Source organism: Rhineura floridana, chromosome 6 (assembly GCF_030035675.1).
Source record: "Rhineura floridana isolate rRhiFlo1 chromosome 6, rRhiFlo1.hap2, whole genome shotgun sequence".
Lineage (NCBI taxonomy): Eukaryota > Metazoa > Chordata > Lepidosauria > Squamata > Rhineuridae > Rhineura > Rhineura floridana.
The window spans coordinates 30415434-30431455 of NC_084485.1; the positions used below are offsets into that span (position 1 = coordinate 30415434).

The following is a 16022-nucleotide window of genomic DNA, read 5'->3' on the forward strand; positions in this document are numbered from 1 at the left end:
AACAGGGTTACCTGCTCTATCTACTGGAAATTTCCCCAGAGCATTCAGTGATCCATTGGATCCCAGTAGTCTCTGGGGGTAAACCATCTTAATCTGTCCACCACCCCTACAGGGGAAGATTGAAATTATAAGTCTAAACTTCACCAGAAAGTGGTCTGACCACAACAATGGGATGACATGCATCCCCCCATCTCCAGACCACCCTTTCCTCCATCTAGAGCAAAAACCAAGTCGAGGATATGCCCTGCCCTCTGTTAGACGGGTGACAACTTGAAACAGTCCCATGGTTGTTACGGTGGCCATGAAGTCCTTAGCTGGAACACTAGAGGCAGCCTCAGCATGGGCATTGAAATCACCCAGGGCTATCATTCTGAGTTCCTCCAATACCACAGCTGAGAAGGCCTCCACCAGCTTGGTCAGAGAAGCTGCTGGACAGCAGGGTGGATGGTACACCAGCAGCAACCCTAGTTTCCTGTCTCCTTGGCCCAACACCAGGCGCAGGCCCTCACAGCCAGCTCCAAGACCAGTTTCCTGGGGACAGAGATGGAAATTCTATGGACTACAGCAACCCCTCCCCCTCATCCCTGCAGCCTGTGTTGGTGTTGCACCAAGTATCCAGGTGGGCAAAATTGGGTCAGATCAACTCCTCCTAGCTCACTCACCCAGGTCTGGGTAATACACACCAAATTGGCACCCGCATCTATCATTATATCATGGATGAGTGTGGTCTTATTGTGTACCAATCTGGTGTTAAACAACAGCACACACAGGCCAGTGGGCACAGCAGATGAGCAACCAGGAACCCATCCATAGGAGGAGTGGGAACTTCATCTTCCATGGTAGCTCATCACCTCCCCATGGCTATACTGTACCTCCCTCTACCCATGATCACTGCAATTGGGGTGGCATCACCCATGTCCCTCCTTTCCAACACTCTGCCTAACCACATGATATAGACAAAAACAAGAGCCCACCAATAAAACCTACCAGAACCTACCCTGTGGAACTCCCTACCCTTAAATATTAGACAGGCGCCATCTCTGTTATCTTTTCGGCGCCTAGTGAAGACCTTCCTCTTTCAACAAGCCTTTTAAATAGAGACCTTATCCCAGTCTGTGTTGGAATTGCTTTTCAATATGTTTTTAAAGCTGTTTTTAAAGATGTATTGTTTTAATATGTTTTAAAGTCTTTTGTTTTTAAGATGTTTTAGAGTGCTTTTGGTGTTTTTGTTTGCTGCCCTGGGCTCCTTGTGGGAGGAAAGGCAGGACATAAATTTAATAAATAAATAAATAATGCCTTTCTCAACACTTTCAGAATAATTAAAATAAATACTTTGTTCTTAATGGTTCAATTAGCTTTTAAACAGCATGGCTGTCTGAGTGATCCTTCTGACTAACACAACTGAGGTCTTTTTACACCAGTTCATTTATCTCATCACAAACATTATGAACTAACAGTGATAACAAGATTGAAGAATTTAAACTTCTAATATCAAAGCAATCAATGGACTTCCATTTCAGTTTTGAAGCTGATATCTTATGCCTCAGCTAATGAACTGTGATTCCTAACCTAAGTGATACATTTGGGATAAAAAAGAGCAGTGGTGTGCGTATATCCTCTTGATTCCATTGGACCACAGGAAAAGAGCTTAAAAAAGCAAGTTTCTAGCCCTTATAGACTGAAGATACACTTGGAAATTATCTCAGAAGCTAGATAGGTAGCTCAATAAGATTTCCAGTAATGAGGGGCAGAACGTTCGCTTGAATAGTTCCTTGCCCCTGTTCAAAACCAGCAAACTAGTAAAAATAAAATAAATCAAAACAAACAAAAAATTGCAGAATAAATTGTGCAAAGTACGACAAAGTAAGACAAAGTGTGCAAATTTGCTCATATTGTACAATTCAGGGATCGTGGATGTAGCAGTTATAGGCTCCAGCATCCTTATATACACAAAATGTCTCAGTAAATATCCTCTCAAAAATCCACAGTGTGTGTGAGACTGTTTTGCTCTTCCTGCTCTGTTTGTATTGCAAATGGCTCATCCTCTCCTACATCAAACATACCCCATTAAAATAGGCTCACATTTTTTTTGTTGGATGCCAGGATTGCACACCCACCCTTCTATCTGATCCAAACAGGATAGGTTCAAAATAGCTCTCTGTGAATGAGAGTAGGCTGCTGTAGGTGCCTTTTCCCCCACTGATGGGCAGACATGCCCATACTACTTTGTGTTCCTCTTTTGTTTTTGGTGCTTTTGGGTGTGGCAGCTGTTTTGTGTTATGCCACAGCCCCCTGGCCGCCATTTTCTGTTATGCTTGGCCCCCATGGCAGCCTGACCACGATAATGGACTGGATGAGAGCTAATAAACTGAGACTCAATCCAGACAAGACTGAGACACTGTTGGTGAACGCCTTCCCCGCTCAGATGGTGGATGTGCATCCTGTTCTGGATGGGGTTACACTCCCCCTGAAAGAACAGGTCCGTAGTTTGGGGCTCCTTTTTGACCTTTCCTTGTCTCTTGAGGCTCAAGAGAGCTATTGCTAGTCGGGCGGTATATAAATTTAATAAATAAATAAATAAATAAAAATAAGTGGCCTCGGTGGCACGGAACGCGTTTTACCATCTCCGTTTGGTAGCCCAACTACGCCCCTATCTGGATGGCGACGACCTCGCCTCAGTTGTTCATGCTCTGGTAACTTCGAGATTGGATTACTGTAATGCGCTCTACATAGGGCTGTCCTTGAAGACAGTTCGGAAGCTTCAGCTAGTGCAGAATGCGGCAGCTAGACTATTGACGAGGACCAGTCGGTCTTCGCACATAACTCCTGTTCTGGCTTGTCTGCACTGGCTACCTATTTGCTTCTGGGCGAGATTCAAGGTGCTGGTTATGACCTATAAAGCCTTACATGGTGCGGGACCGCAATACCTTGTGGAACGCCTCTCCCGCTATGAACCTACCCGCTCACTTCGTTCAGCATCTAAGGCCCTCCTCCGGGTACCAACCCATCGTGAAGCCCGGAGGGTGGTTACTAGATCTAGGGCCTTTTCTGTGGTGGCCCCCGAGTTGTGGACTCCCCGAAGAGGTACGCCTGGCGCCTACATTATTATCTTTCCAGAGCCAGGTAAAGACCTTCTTATGCTCCCAGGCATTTTAATCATTTTAATCTTTTTATCTTTTTAATCTTGTAATACTAATCCTTTTATCATCTTATATTTTGTTTAATTGTATTTTGTTTTCATTGTGTCTTATATGTTTTGTGATTTTATTATTATGATGTATGTATTTTATCCTATTATGTTTACCGCCCTGAGAGCTACTTGCTATGGGCGGTATATAAATGCAACAAAATAAATAAATAAAATAATTTTTTGTGACTGGCAGCCACAGCATTTCCCCAAAACTCCAGATGTGCTCCAGTCCCAAAAGATTGTTGACCCCTGGTATAATATACAGAGGATGATGAATTCAATTTTTCTTGGCACATCATGTGGATTGCCAGGGGGTGGGGTAGGGGCTAGTATTAATTTTCACTGTATGCACAAAGCCAACATGATCCAGAGTTCCCTGTGAATGACTTGCACAAGCAGGCTTCCCCAATTATTTCAATATATTCAAGACCAGTGAAAGAAGGTACTTCACACAATGCATCCTTAATTTATGGAATTCACTGACAATGGATATGGGGATGACTGGCTTATAGAGACTTAGCAGGGAATTAGACCAAGTCATTAAAACCAGTCTATCAATGCCTGTTAGCCAAATAGAATCTCATTGTTCAGAGGCAGTTCATGTCAAAGCACCAGTTGCTGGAGGAAAATAGCAGGGGATAACAGTTGCCTTCACGTCTTCCTTGTGGGCTTCCAGGCATCATCTGATTGACCACTCTGGAAGGAAGGATGCTGGACCTTTTGTCTAGTCCAACAGGAGTTTTCTTCCCTATGTTATATGAAGTGTGTATAACTCTGGATATGTGGACTGCCTCTTCTAAGTCGATGTAATTGAGAAGCCCTCCCCATGGGCTTTGGCATTTGACTGATTAAAAAATACTTGATAAATTGACCAATCAAACATTTGCCCCTGGCAGCTTCACTACCAGGATAGCCCTGTGTGAGTGTTCTGGCTCACTTGCTGATGAACGCTGGAACTTCAATGAATAGGTTGTTTCTTTAAAATGTTTTTAATGCTGTTTTGTTTCAATGTATTTTAAGATCTGTTTTTATGACGTTTTAAAGTGTTTTAAGTGCTTTGTTTGCCGTCCTGGGCTCCTGCTGGGAGGAAGGGTGGGATACAAATTAATTAATTAATTAATAATAGCCTGCCCCCTGATGCTATCCACTCCCATCTAGGCCCTCCCTTAATGTCCATGCATACAGTGTGAATCCATGGGATCTAGAACTCTGAAGTTTCAGGGTTCCAGATCCCTTAGAAGTTTTCAGATGAATAACTATATGTGTAAAGGCCCCCTTGCTACAGACATTAATATAGTGTCCACAGACCCTGCATTGGCAGTGGAGCTATTTTGCACAATTCCACTTCTATAACATCTGCACAGGGCTAGTGTCTCTGGAATAACGTATTATCGACAGTAGATGTTTCCAGTATGGATGATGATCAGAGTATAGTACAGTGGTTCCCAACCTTTATGAGCACGGGACCCCATTTATAAGCTGAAAAAAATTCATGACCCCCTCCCCCCAGGGAGGCAAGCTGGCTGCCAGGAAGGAAGGGGGAAAGCAGCCTTTCTGTGCAGCCTTGCTTCTTTTTGCTTCACAAAAAGCCCTCTCCTCTCATTCTAAGTAAGGGCGCTGTCAGTAGCGGCAGTGCAAGGAGATGGGAATCAGTGATAGTAATCCCCTCTTCTTCCTAGTAGCCCCACCCTCAGCCTCCTTTGGCATCTGCCATGTATTTTATAGGCAGATGCCTGCCTTTAGTGCGCCTGAAAGACGCTCTGGCGCTTCAGCAAAAGGCCTCCCCTCTCGTTTGGAGCAAGGGGGAGGTGTCATCTGCAGCGCCAGTGGGCAGCAGACAGTGTCGAGGGAGTGAAGACTTCTTTAAAAAATAATAATAAATAATTCATTTTTTTACGGTTCACGGCCCCCTCTGGATTACTTTGCGGCCACCCTGGGGGTCCTGGCCCCCAGGTTGGGAACCACTGGTATAGTATATTTGAGGGTCAAATCACTGCTGTAGTACAGGTCCAGTAAAACCTTTATAGAGAAAGAAGACGAGCAACTTAATGAGTATCACCAGTTAAGCCTCCTCAGTTTCTTTGGCAGAAACATCTAATCAGACACACACACACACAATCCAAGGGGCCTCTCCAGACTGGACGTTTTTTGCAGGTGTATTCTGCAACATGTTCTTGATAGAATAATAGTATATTACTGATGGATTTGTTCTGCTTTAATATGTTCTGCGATGCTTCTTCAATGCTACCACATTATTGCTCATTAAAATATAGCACATTGAAAACGGAATAAAAATACACCAGAATATTTGTGGTATAAAAAGTTACAGGATTTCAGCAGGAAGTTATGGGATACACACTGGATTGGAAATGAAGTAGTCGTGTGACCACCCCAAAACTTTTGCAGCAGAATCAGTACTGAAAGCAGGATCGCATACGACCACACTGATAGCATCATAAGCACAAATTGCACATGAATGAGCAATAAAAAGGACATCTGGAGAGGCCCCCATACAGTACCATTAAAAGGCTCTGCATTGCAGTTTTTGCAGCCTGTAACTACTAAGTGAAATGTAATATAAACCGATTGCAGACCGATTGCTAAGACTTTATGGCAGCTTCTTGGCATGCCCGTTGTTTTCAGCAGCAGCGCTGTATGTTTTTGACATATTGGAGGTTATGTATTTAATGCCATTGCCAGCAGTACTGGGTGGGGGAGCTACATTACACATCTTGTTGTATTCACTTAGCAGCGGCCAATTTATAAGCCCCAGATGGACTGAGAAGTAGACAAGAGGAGACAGTAACTGTCAAATATTGTGAGTAATACTTTTATGTATTTATAAAGACATTAAAAGCAAAAAGCCTTTTGTCATCTTTCCATATGGCCTTTAATTCATCCAAGAAGAAGGAACCTATATTTTAATTTTAATCATCTGACATTTTGGACTGGTATTCAGTATCTTGGGTTCAAATTCTACCTCTGTCAGGTCCGTTTACCAACTGTAAAAGGGGAGCAATAGCGATTCATTAACGTATTCTGTAAATGAAAAGCTCTATATTAAAATTTCACAGCTAAATTGTGCCATGGTTCTTTTTCTTCTAGACTGGATCTTTAGAGTCTTGCGGATTATATCTCATCCTAAACCTGGATGCTGATCTTGGGGAATTTTCTTTCTCCAAATTCAGCCTGGCTCCAGTGGTTTATGATTGCAGTCACACACCCACACACCTAAGCATTAAGAAGAGGTTAACTAACCCCTTTAAACTTCAGTAGATTGTAAACAGCCTTCTATTTTTAAACCAGCAAGGAAGCACAAGCTGAGTCAAAGTGCATCATCTGTAATGTATCCAAATATATTTTAAGCCAGGACATGGGGGGGGGGGATAAGGAGAATTGAAAGCCACTTTAAAAATAAGCAAACAAGCAAGCAAATTATATTCCAGGAAACGGGGAGGATCGGAATTGTCTTAAGAAACAGTAACGGATGGCTTTACAGACATATTTATGATTTCTACTTTATTTCTACTTTATTTATACAGTTATTATTATTATTTACTTTGTGAATCGCCTTCCACATATATGTCCCTTACAGACATATCCTTAAGAACAGTTAAAATAATTTTTAAAACAGTACAAAAGCAGCCACGTATATGTTTGAAAACAACAGACACAGAAAAAAATATTGAAATTTATCTGGTCAAACAAGCCAAGTAGCACAGCAAATGAACATCTGTATCAAAAAAATTAGTAATGGAGGACTCAGAGTACCCAACGTTATTAGGTACTACCAAGCAGTCAAATTATCGTTAATTGGTTTGAAGATTGCGATAGTATCTTATTAAAAGCAGAGCAAGAAATGTATAGGAGAAGATTACAGGAACTACTATGGGTTAAGCCAAAAACAATAATAACTAAACAGAATTTCCTTACATCTACAAACACAGTATTTAAAGTATGGATTTATTGTGTAAAAAAGCTGGCCCCAGGTTTCTCCCCTCTGACTTCAATTTTGAGAAACGAATTTGTAAACAATCAACTACAACAAACTATTAATTACCACACATGGGGAAAACTGTTCAAGTATAGTGATTGGTTTAAACAAGGATTTATTATTATGAAAATGCAGCTGAAATTCTGAATAATAAGAGGCCTCCATTATTTCAATTCTTTCAATTAAGGCATATAGTAGAACAAATAAAAACAAAACATGGAAACCCACATCCTCCTACGGCTTTTGAGACTTTTTTACTACAATCAGAGAAAAAGAATGCTATTGCTAAAATATATCAGATCCTCTCCTCATTAAGTATGCAACAATTACATTCAACATATAAAAAGAAATGGAGCAGAGATTTAGAGAAATTTATCAATATCGGAAGAAGAGTGGATTTGGTTGTTTAAGAATATCCCAACCACATTATCTAATAGTAATTTGAAAGAGAATTTTTTTAAAGCAGTTTATCAATGGTACTTAACACCACATAGATTAAGCAAAATATTTAAGCAAAATATGTACTGTTGGAGATGTAGAAGAAGTAACGCGGATTTTATACATCTTTTCTGGAGCTGTGTTAAAATAAAACCTTTTTGGAACAAAATTTTAGACATAATACAGAATGTTACAGGTCAAACGTAATCCAGAAATTCTAAAACAATTCTTTTGCGCTTATTTCGTGAAGAAATTATTAATGTAGATTTTCAATTAGTAGCTACTTTGCTCATAGTGGCAAAAATATGTATCACACAAAAATGGAAGAATAACAAACCCCCAACATTGATGGATTGGTTGAAAAAAACTTGAGAGACAGTATTAATGATAAAAATGACTTATAATAGAAATGCAATGAATTATAACCATCAAAATTAATTTGTAGAGAAATGGGCTTTATTTATACAATTCTGGAATGATAAAATGATAGATGAAATAGCTCCATTTAATTTATTTACTTCAATATAGGAAACTGTTGTATTATATCATTACGCTTAAATATGAAGGGGTAAGAAGTTAACCTTAATAATTACCTATTATTAATTTTGTTCATTTCATATTTTGTTTTTGCTGTTGTTGTTGCTTTATTTTGTAATGCTTCTATGTAATCGAATTGGAACATTTTGTACTTTTACTTTATCTTGAATAAAATTTTAAAAAAAGAAAAACAGAAAACAACACACACAAAAACATCTAAGGCAGAGACCTCTTCATTTAGCTGTTAAAACATAAATGTTTTCAATTGTTTCTAGAAAGTGGGTGCCTGTTGTATCTCAACAGGAATACTGTTCCACAGAACAGGGGCAGCCACACTGAAAGCCCTGCTCCAAGTTACTGTGGCATGGACTTTGCTATTTTATTTATTATTATGTATTTATTTATTAAATTTATATCCCACCCTTCCTCCCAGTATGAGCCCAGGGTGGCAAACAAAAGCACTAAAAACACTTTAAACCATCATAAAAGCAGACTTTAAAATATATTAAAACAAAAACATCCTTAAAACATATTAAAACAAAACATCTTTAAAGACATTTTTAAAAAAGCTTTAAAACCATCTTTTTAAAAAAGGTTTAAAAACATCTTAAAAAGCAATTCCAACACAGACGCAGACTGGGATAAGTCTTCAGTAGGCACCAAGAACATAACAGAGATGGTGCTGGGTATTTAAGAGGTAAGACAGTTTTTCAGGTATCCTGGTCCCAAGCTGTATAGGGCTCTGTACACCAAAACTAGAACCTTGGACTAAGCCCGGTAGCTAATAGGTAGCCAGTATTTTGGAGACTTTCAAGGAGAAAATATCCTGCAGAATGTAGTGACATACTATAAGGCGGTCTCTCATCTTGAGGCAACTCGGAGAAAGGTCTTTTCCATGGTAGAAGCGACTTTGTGGAACAGCCTCTCTGCTGATATATGACAGGTCCTTATGGGAATGTGTTTTCACCATTGTTAAAAGCATATATATTCATCCAGACTCTCTCTGGCCATAGATACCTTGTGGTAGCTATTTTCTACTTAATGTAACTGTAAAGTGCATTTTGTTTGTCTGTAGTTTTATTATATGGTTTTTATTAACATCATTCACCACCTTGGAAGTTTCTTTTAAATGAAATACAGTACAGAAATATTTGCAATAAATAATAATACATGAATGAATTATTGAAATGCTTCTATCCCTCCTCTCTGTCTGCATATGGAACCTCAAGGCCATCTACAGACTAGAATAAACTGCAAAATACAATAAAATCATGGGTTATGGAGTTAGCTCATTTCACAAACCACAGTTAAATTAACCACAGTTTGTGGTTGTTACATAACACTAAACTGTAGTTAATCAAACATGGAAGCAAAAACTCCTCGTGGCTGTCTGAACACAGCAATCTGTGGCAGATCTCCCTATTACGTTCTATGAACATTTCCAGATGTTTAGGAGGAGGGAGGAAAGTCTGGTTAGTTTTGCCAAAGCAGCTAAGAAAAAAAATGGAGTCAAATGAAAATTAAAAATACACTCAACAAAACATGTTATTGTGGAATAATGGGATGGGAGTTCAGGAATTCTGGGCTATCTTCAAGCTCTATCTTAATGAGGGTTTTATCCTCTATATAATCAGGCACAGATGCTAAACATCTCTGGTGCCAGAAAAATAGAAAAATGCAAGACCATTGAAGAGCAGTGGAAATTAAAAGTGACAACGAGTGATTACAAACTTTCCATAACAGTCGTTCAATTACTTTTCCTTATGCAAGGCCTGTAAACTGACAGAAGGCTAACTTCCATCTTCAGATTCCGCTCCTGTGCCATATTTTCCTGTCTTTATTTTTAAAACTTATTTACTTCAAGATTTTTTTGTCTTGCTCTTTATCCTGTCCCCCACCCCCCAAGGCTCCTAGAACAGCTTACAGATCAATACAAACAAGACAGTTGCGGTCCTCAGGTTTGCTGTCTAAAATACTTGACTAGAGGTGGGGGTTGGCGGGGAATCATTCAGCTTGCATTTTAACGCGTACCTACCTAATTCATCATTTCATCATTTATTACTGTCTGGCCATAGGCCTTAGACCAAGAAAACACTTTTAAATACAGACAAACAAATCTGTTAAAAACAAATAAAATCATTAATATTATTACATTCAAAATAGCGTCATGGATAATCTATCTGACATGCCCTAATTCTACTAAACACTTCCTTCGCAACTTCTGTGCTGCTAAGGCAAATAGGGCGACCCTGTAAGTTATACCTGGGTCCCTGTCTGAAAGAAGAAAAAAGATGCGTGAAGGTAAGTCTTCGGGTGCGTGAATCAATACCTCATCTAAAAATTTGGCCCGGGGGTGCTTGTAAAGGGGACATTTTAACAGGTAGTGTGGAAGGTCTTCCACCTCGGAGGCTTCACAAATACAGTCTTTGGGCTCGGGGGGTTCCGTTGTAACGTCCTGCCAAGTAAGCCGTTGGCATTGACTGGAATCTCAGAGCTGTGAAAGCATGGCACAAATTTACTGAAGTAAGAAAATCTATATAATTTGCTTTTGTTTGATCTATTTTAAAAAGGTTATACCATCTTGTGAAGTTGGAGTTTGCTAAAGCTAGCCTGTCTGTCCAAGCAGTGTGCTGGAGGATAACCTCCTTAAAACTGGCTTTGTTGGAAGGATCTTGTAACGCTTTACTATCAATATGATAGAGTTGGCAGATTTTCATAAGTTGAGCGGACCAGAATTTATCCAACCATGCATTTGTTGCATTGATTTTTAATATTTGGCGTGGGGGAGATTGCTTATCCGCCTTCCAGAAATTTATCAGGGCTAGATGAATCAATGCTCTAACTGGTGGAATCCCAGTTTCGGCATGGATTAACGCTGCTGGGGTAGATGAAGGGAGAAGCAGAATTTTTTTTAGGAATTTGTTTTGAACTATCTCTAAATGATCGAGTGATGGGTTTTCCCATCCCCATATTGGGGCTCCATATTGCATCATCGATACAACTTTGCTTTGGAATATTTTTAAAGCTGGAGAGACTAAATTGCCCCCATCCGAGCGGTAGAAATTCAAAATAGTTCCACTAACTCTAAGTGCGGCCTGTTTAGTATGTTCAATATGCTTTCTCCAAGAAAGGGAATCGGTAAAGAATATGCCAAGATATTTGAAAGTCCGGCACTGCTCGATTGGGTGTCCGTTTATTAACCATTTATATAGTTACCTCGAATAGAGAAGATCAATTTGCCCTGACTCCAAAAGAAGATCAACTTGTCTCAGCTTCAAATATAGACACTCCGGAGACTCTGCCTCCATTCGAGTTGAATCATACTTTATATTGGTCCCAGAAACCCCTAGATGATGATGAAAAATCATTACTGGAAGCCTTCACCTACCTAATTTGCACCTTCCACACCAACAGGCAGACTGAAACAAAGCTATCTTTTGAAATTCACACTTCTCCGAATTTTGCAATGCAGTTCTCCAACTAAAAAAAGTATACAAAAAAAGCGTGGATTAATGAAAATAATGTACAAAAATGCACTACATAGGGGAAATTGCTTGGCAGATTCATCAATGGCAAAACAAGGAAATGTGCTGGAAACAAGGAAGGAGAAAAGCAAGATCATACCTAAGTTAGGAACATAGGAAGCTGCCTTGTGCAGAGTCAGGGTTGTTTGCAATGGCTGGCAGCATCTCTCTAGGGTTTCAGGGACTGAACCTGGAACCTTCTGCATGCAAGGCAGATGCTCTGCCACTGAGCTACAGCCTTTCTTAGTTACAAGTTATATTGACCAGCTGGAATAGGTGATTCAAGGAGCTGCAGAGCCAAAAGTTGCTGGTCTCTCAGGTGTGCCGATGGAGTAGTCCTGCATCCCTTCTCTTCCCTCATCTACTTGAGACACTGTACTCTACTTGGGACTACACTACTTTCACACAGCACTTTATTCCTTCATTCTGACGATTTCTTACCTGGTAATCTGTGCATTATACTTGATTTTCCACATGACGTACAAGCTAGCTCCGGAATTCTAGTAGAATGCAGAGCAAGTTTAGCGCAAATTTCCATGATAAATGATACCAGAGAGAATCCGTTAGCAGGGCTGGGAACCTGGAAGATCGCGAGAGTTTTTCACTAGCTGCAGCCACTCACTTGACAGGCATCCCAGCATGCAGTGCATTCCCACCCTTTCATTGCACAGGGGTTTATTGCCTGATGAAAACTGTACCAGTATTCTGGCATCTGCACAGATAATAATTTTAAAAGTCATATCCTAAAGGGAGAAGGCTTGCATGGTGATGGGATGAGATCTTAGACCCCCTACACAGTGGGGAACAGTGTGCATGTGTATAAAGGGTGGGGGATGAAAACAAGCCGTTTGAAAGACAGTTGCACAAAATGCCAATACATCAGCTGAAAAAACTGTTGTTCCTTGATGCAAAAGGTACTGCAGTGTGAAAGGAATTTTCAAAATCGGGACCGAAGCGCTACCTTTTTAATCCATTAAACGAACGCAATCAGCCCCATGTGTGAAAGCAGACATGATGCAACAACTGCTACCTGGTGACCAGCAAGAGAAAGGAGTGTAGCAAAACGAGTGTAGCAAAGAAAATAGTGAAGCAAGTTTGGGCATCTGAAGGCTCCTCCAGATGTCCTTTTTATTGTGCATTCATTATGATTTGTGCTCATGATGGTATTGAGGCAGTTTTTTTAAATTGATTTTTAATTGCAATATTAGGAGAAAAGGAGAGAGAAAAAAGAATGAGAAAAAAAGCCCTATCAGCTCACATTAACAGAATGTTTAAACATCTTTACATCCATTTTGGTATACACATAGAGATCAATATATGCCTTCCAAATACGTATCCAGACTAGGGATGGAATCTGCCCGTGGTTGGAATTATGCATATTTTTCACCAATGTCGGCCTGCAGCCAGTCAGTTGACCCACAGGGTGTCACCTCCTCTCTTTTTTTTCTTCCTTTGGGTCTTTTGAATAAACATGTATTAGATTTCAGCCTAGGTCATCAAACCATTGCTTAATATTTGTCCTTCTGGGTCAAACTGTAAATCTCTTAGTGACCATTACGGTGCGAGGCAATTATATGCAATCCCACTTTTAATATGGTTTGCACCTGCAAAGGTTTTGGGGAGGACATAGTGCTTTGTTTCCAGTCATTGTGCGACTTCCAGCTGAAATTGCATAACTTTTTATATCTCAAATGCTCCATTGGGTTTTTTGGTCCCGCTGTTGTTGTGTAAGAGTGCCCTTCCAGAAGGCAATAAAGTGGTAACGATGGAGAAGCTTTAAAGAACAATTAATAACGTGGAATGATGTGTTGCTGGTCCTGCTGGTCCAGTATAAATTACCTCTAATGCACTACTATTGTGTCAATGACATGTTGCAGAATGCATCTGCAAAAAACCCCAAAGTTACATAATTGTCCTTATAATGAAAATACAGAGAGGAGAGGATACCAAATGGTCTCTGATGAGCAGAGCTGATGGGATGGGCCCCATTGTCTCACCTCTCCCTCTACAGTAGCCAGGTGGAATGGCTTCTAATGGATGATAGAACAGAGTCACCAAATAGCTGCTGGTATCTCAGCTGAGCTGTGATGTCTCACCTCTCCCCTGGCACGGTACACTAGTTTTAATTCTGGTAGTATCCCAGGGCTAATTAATGAGAGAACACATCTATCAAAAGAGTCCTTTATCTGTATTGGGAACTATAACAGAGATAGATAATTTAGATATTCTTGGGGGCTGTGATATTCTCCAGACCCCCATCCTGGGACTGGAACAATCGGTACCCCTCGTGGACTATGCAGAGAGCTTGACATATTATTATAAAACTGATGGGATCTCTAGTTTTAAGAGCTGCACAGGTATGGAATGCATGCACAATAGTTAAAGACCATCCATGAGGGTGCTGATGAATGAGCAGGCTTCATGAAAGATCACAAGAGGCAGAAAGGGGAGTGAAAAATATGCATGCTTCTTTTCCTTGCACTGGAAAGAATTAGCTAGATTTTTTTTAAATTAAAAAAAATCACATTAATTGTGCGGGGCGAACAAGGGCCAAGGAAAAAAAGTTCCTTTGGAGTTACAGCTAGCCCACCTGCTTGTGTCTGGTCTAGAAGAAAGGAACACACACCCATAAGAACATAAGATGAGCACTTGTCTATCTGAAGAGAGTCCATACAACTCGCTTTCTTGTCTGCACGAAGCTAATGCCATGCATAAGATGAGCCTTGCTGGATCAGGCAAAAGGCTCATCTAATTCAGCACTCTGTTCTCACAGCAGTCAACCAGATGCCTATGGCAAGCCCTCAAGCAGAACCTGAGCATGCTCTCCCTCCCTGCTGTTCCAAGCAACTGGTGTTCAAAGGCAGTGAGGTAGAACAGACCGCAGTGGCAAGGGGCTGGAGGAGCTTGCTGCAGTGGCTTATATTTAATCTTGTGCCATTTTCCATAGCACTCTTCAAACACATTCTTCTACAAAGAGAAGTTTTCTGGACATATACATGGGTCTGGGTTATTATATACTTCCCTGGTTTGTAATTTTCTAGTAGTTCGTATTAGTCAAGACTACAAATCTTACTGATTAAATAGCGATATACTTGTAAGCACTTTACATTGGCATGTTGGGTGGGAGAAATCTTTCCTTGGTCTGTTTTCCAATTAGACATTGCAGGTTTGTTCTCACCCATGAAACACTGCAGGATCTTTGACATTACAGTACTTTTCTCTAAGACTGTTGGCTTTTGCCTGGCTTGACTATCAGTTTATATAGTAAGCCATTCAACCTCTGGGTTTGATTATGCAGGTGAGTCTTAGGGAAGTCTTTACACAGAGAGGAAAAAGAAAGTTTGTATGTATGTAGTTTATTATTATGGCCAATTAGCCATTGATACACATTAATACAAAATTATAAAATACAAACATATACACCAATACAAAGTAGCTATGAATAAAATGCATTAATTCCAATGATTTCATATGAGAAAGACTATAGCTCTTCCAATTTTGTCAGATGTTTTATCAGGTCAATAGATGTTTAAATAGATACTTAAGACTCTTGTTAATTTCATAATTTCATAAATATATTAGGAGTTACTCATAAATTTACATCTGGTAGCTATAGCCACTACCGAGAATTTTGCTACTGCTAATGATATTTTTGAGGATCGGTCTTCTAAGAGAGATTCTTCCGGAGAGACCCAAGGTTTATTCTTTATATTTGATAAAAGGGGTAATATAAATTGCTGTCTCGCAGTATTATAAAGAGAGCAATAGAATAAAACATGAACATTATTTTCTACCACACCTTGCCCACAAGGACAATGACGATCTGCATAAGGAACCTTCGCGTAGTCCCTCAAGAAGAGCCGAGGGAAGAACATTTAATCTTATCAGAGTAAATGCCTTACGATATTTAGGAATATTTAGATTCAGTAAATATGGCATTGGGATAAAGCTTCTGGGATTATACCTTTGGTTTTTAACAAGCATTAGTTGATGCTGTAGGTCAATATCCTTTAGACGTTGGCGTACTTGTATTAGAGCATTTTCCAAGCCAAGTTGTTGAATGGTATGAAGTGAAAATCCTATTTCTAAAAGTTTATTTTGTATTAATTTTGCCCAAGGCGATTTAAAATTTTCTATTAAAATATCTGGGGATAGACCTACTGGGTTAAAAATAAGTTTTAGCCATACAGTAATTCTCAAAAACCAAATCTTAGACTCTATAGTTTGAACACCTGCCTCAAGACGAAGTATGCAGTTAGGTATACATTTTGGAGTAGCCATTATTGATCTTAAAAATATATTTTGCACTACCTCAAAATCCTGGAATTTCGTGATTGTG

The 16022-nt window shown here is 39.8% G+C and overlaps 1 long non-coding RNA gene across 4 annotated transcripts in view; it reads left to right on the forward strand.

Moving 5' to 3' along the window:
• Positions 1 to 16022, forward strand: part of LOC133387149 (uncharacterized) — a 37064-nt gene that overhangs the window by 12568 nt on the left and 8474 nt on the right. Inside the window, exon 1 of one of the 4 annotated variants that reach the window (XR_009763388.1) lies at positions 5942 to 6008. The exons of the other annotated variants lie outside the window; for them this stretch is intronic. This is a non-coding gene — a long non-coding RNA (uncharacterized LOC133387149). Of the gene's footprint in view, positions 1 to 5941; positions 6009 to 16022 lie in introns of those variants that run through there. 4 annotated transcript variants of the gene reach the window in all.